The following is a 4,480-nucleotide window of genomic DNA, read 5'->3' on the forward strand; positions in this document are numbered from 1 at the left end:
ACTTGGTAAATCTTTTGAATTTCATTCATAAAAATCACCTACCCTTTTTTATAACATGCTTGTACAAAGATATGTTCCTATATATATTTGATAATGACTTGCTTTTGATTATTTGTACTAGCAAGGCTATTATAACTTCAATTTACTTAAAAGTTATCACTTTGATTGATTGATTCATTAGTGCAAAGTTGATTCTTTGTGCATATCACACTAGTAAAAAGTATATATTGTTATGTGAATCCAAGCACCTTTACAAAATCTATGTGCTTGCAAAAGCAATGCAAAGGGCATAATCACAAACCAGCAAGTTGTTCCCTTCCTCCCTCCAAAGGGCATAACACAAACTATAGCAAGTTGTTTCCTTCCTCCCCCCCCCCTCTCTCTCTCTCTCTCTCTCTCTCTCTCTATTACTATGATGTTAAAAGATTCTCCTCCTCCTCTGTCTCTCTATTGCTATGATATTAAAATTTCTCTCTCTCTCTCTCTCTCTCTCTCTCTCTCTCTCTCTCTCTCTCTCTCTCTCTCTGTGTGTGTGTGTGTGTGTGTGTGTCTCTCTCTCAATATGTGTGTGTGTGCATGCGTGCATGTGTGCGTGTGTGTGTGTGTGTGTGTGTGTCTACATGAGAGAGAGACTTTTTCGTAGATGTATACATTCCATTCCTTCTAGAATGGTATGTAGACTTGTGCCCTTTTTTTGGCCTTTTAAGACATGATGATGGTTTCTGTTGAAACAAATGAATCTTGGTTAAAATTGAAAAAGAAGGATATGTTTTTGTATTAAAAAAATCATCTTAAAAGAGTGTTTTATCATGATAATTGCATGAAAGAAGGTGGACATTCTTTTGCTTAGTTGTGTGCCCTCCCTTTTCTTCCTTTATGCACAAGGTTGCCTCTAACATGATAGTGCATTTATGTTGCCAAGATAAAAATAGCACGTGTGTGTGTGTTTGTGTGTGTGTGTGTGTGTGTGTGTGTGTGAGAGAGAGAGAGAGAGAGAGAGAGAGAGAGAGAGAGCACGTGTGCATGCATTCTCAGCGTGTATATGTGTGTATAGATAAGAAAAATACTAATTTTTTTTTAACTTTACATTCGATGTGTATACAATAAACTCAGGTATCAAAATAAAAGATCATAGTCGCAAGAGTACATTTTTGCATGAACTTAAATTTGTATGTGTTGAGGATATCATTTTTGCATGAACTTAAACTTATGTGCATATGTGCATGCATGTGGTGTGCAAGAGCACACACGTGTGTGTGTGCGTGTGCACATGCACATGCACGCGTACGTGTGTGTGTTACATCTTTAAAAAAGCACTATCACTTAGCAAAAGTGAATGATCAAAACATATCCCTCCTTTAACATATCGAAAATGTTATGGAAATGAGAATTGTAAAATTATTTGATATTTTATGTGATATTTATAGTACACTCATTTGCCACACAATCGTGATTGGCTACGCACGAGAACGTGGAGCAGTGGTCGCATCGTGTTGGGCAGATAAGCGCGACTTAATGTCTTGTGTTTCTGGTGATCAGATCAGTGCACAGAGTAGCATGGGTGCGATGGATTTTGGCCGGTGCGTGATCGTCGAATTTTGGTGTGCATCGATGGTCCATAGTTTTATTTAATTAATTTGCTACAATTTGAATGTAAATAGCCAAGCTTGGGGACCAAGTTACTTTTTTATAGTAATTATCCAAAGTGGAATGTATCAAGCTATTTTTGAGCACTTGCTTTGTGCTAATACATAAATACATGCATGAGGAAGTGTGCTCACTCATGCATGGGGGAAGATTGAGCCCACTCTTTTTGTCGTGCATAGTTTGCTATATTTATCTTCTTCTTGTTTTATTTTGCAAAGCTTAAAGCTATGGTTATGGAGGTTTATTAATAGTAGTTAGTATCATAGCTTTGGCTTAATTCAAGCTTCTTAATGCTCGTAAAAGACTTGTGGACAAAGAGATGAAAAAGACAAAGGCACAAGTGATTTTGGTAAATTTTTTAATTTAATATGAAGAAGAACATGATTATGGTTTTAGGTTATCTATGGTTGAAAGAAGGCTTGTTTTACAAATTCCCATCAATCTTTTGTTGTCTAGAGAGATCAATCTTATCTTTTGTTGTGGAGAGAGAGAGTAAAGCAAGGTGGAAAACCATTAGTAAAACCACCTTTAATCTCGTATCCTTTTCATAATCTGTGTTAGTATGGACAGAATCAACAAATTGAGGAGGATAAATCCCTGATTTTAGAATTGCTAATCATACCCTCTGTTCAATTTCTATAATGGAGGGCTCAATTTTTTCTCTCTCTTTTTCCCTGCTCCATAAATCACTGCGCTTAAGAGGATCTCCTTATTGAAGAAAGAAAGATTTTTTTCCTTTTAATTCTCTTAATTAAATTTTTTTCTCTAATCTCTTTTCCCCCTCTCCTTGGCGATGGCAAGCAATTCAATGATGATGTGTTCTTCTTCGCCCAGTCGCCCGTTCGTCGAATAGTGGTGAAGCTTAATTTAAAGCTTTTAAAAGCTTTAACTAAAGCTTTATATTTTATTTTATTAAAAATTTTGCTTTTTCCCTTTTCTCCACGCTTGTGGCTAATTTCCCCCAAAATTCGCAGTAGTAAAAAATTTCCTATTCTCTCCAATCGACGATGGCAGGTTTATATATATTTTTTCTTTTAAATTATTCTCCTTTAAGCGCTGCGTAAATTCAGCCTGTAAAGCCTTTCTTTTCATAAGCTTTGTAATAAAGCTTTTACTTAAAGCTTTAAAATTTTTTTTAAGAAAAAGAGAGAGAAACAACTTATTGAATTTCATGCTAAAATTACCTGCACTTTTTTTTTCATAATCTAATCTTAATTAATACACTAATCTCTTGATTTCTATCAAGTTTTTCATTTAAAGATTTACAGGTTTTATGTATGAGAAATGGATATATCACTTTTACTGATGATGTATCAAAGGTTGGTGAACTAGAGGCATTGCGAGACAATTCTAAGAACAAACAGATAAGTTAATTTCTTTGTTTCAAGCTTTCTTTTGCTTTCTTTTAAGATTTTCAGCATTGTGAATATTTTTAACTTTCTATTAAGCCTTGTGGTTAAAAATTTTAGAAATTTTTCTTTTGCATTTGAGGTCTTTGTTGAGTAATTTTATAGTGTATCAAAAATTGTAGACTTTGAAAATAACCATGGTTACATTGAAAAATTTACCCATTCACCTACTCCCATAATCACACACACACACACTCCTCGACACATATAACATCATTAGTTAGAGATAGAAAATTGCTTTTTCTCCTCTTCATGGAATTATTGGTGTATGAAAGCATGTGTACAAAGTTGATTTGGTATATGATTTGCTGCTTAAGAAAATTGCAGTTTGTTTGAATGGCAATAACTTTTATTTCAAATTTCAGAACAACACCTCATTGAAATAGGCAGAAAGCTTGTTTTCTATAGATATGTTTAGACTACTTGATTGCTATATTTGGAGTTCAGGAACTCCAGATATAAGCAAAACAAGTAAAGGGTATCCAGTTTTCATGTTTTTAACTGCTGAGAGTTATGATTTGATAATTTTTCTTGTTCTACAGCATGTTGTCTAGCAAGCCATCTACAAGTTGATTGGGTGTTTCTTTTGAAGGCAAGCCTTGAAAATGTTTTTTGATTTGAGTGTTCAAAAGAGGATGCAAAGAGTCACAATGGTTTGTGTATGATTTACTCTAATTTATATCCTCTCAAGACTGATGAAGTTATAGACATTCTAATTTCATTTTGTAAAGATGGTAATGTTATGGCCATGAAGGTCTAGCTAAAGGTATTAAAATCGTGACAGTTCACACATATCTCATGTATCTTCTAGTCGTGATCATGGAACATACATGAGTTAGTGTCTTTGTCAAAATCCAAAGATTTTATCTGAGTGTGCCTTTACAATTCAGTCTACACTACTTTTGATTGACGGTGTGCCTTTATTGTCGACTCACATTCAGCTATGGTTCCCCTTATTGTTAGCATGAGACAATAATTTGCGGTTGCATCTCTTAAGCGATTCATTACTTACCATTAGCAAACTAACTCCAAAATATGTCTTGCATCTTGGTTACAGCACTCACATCTTTTAAGTAACTATTGCACTTGCCAATTTATCACACCCCACAAGACTTTACATTTCTCTTCATTGATTGAAGACATAGTAAAACATTTGTGGGCCCTTTTGGCTTTCAATACCAGTATGGGATGTTATTGACGGCATAAATGGTCCACCGCCTGTCGATGCCCTTGCGGCCTGTCCCCTTGAAGATGCGGGTGTACCCTTCAAGGCTTTCATAGCTCAAAGAGGTGCACTTATTCTTTGAGTTTTTCCTCTAAATCACACTTGGAGAGGTTATTTGGTGTATATTTGAACATGCACTTTCATATTTTGTTGTATGAGGAGGCAAATTTATCCCTCGTCCTAACATTTTCATATATGA

Source organism: Cibotium barometz, chromosome 32, assembly GCF_041138505.1.
Source record: "Cibotium barometz isolate CiBa-2024 chromosome 32, ASM4113850v1, whole genome shotgun sequence".
In the NCBI taxonomy this organism is placed as follows: Eukaryota; Viridiplantae; Streptophyta; class Polypodiopsida; order Cyatheales; family Cibotiaceae; genus Cibotium; species Cibotium barometz.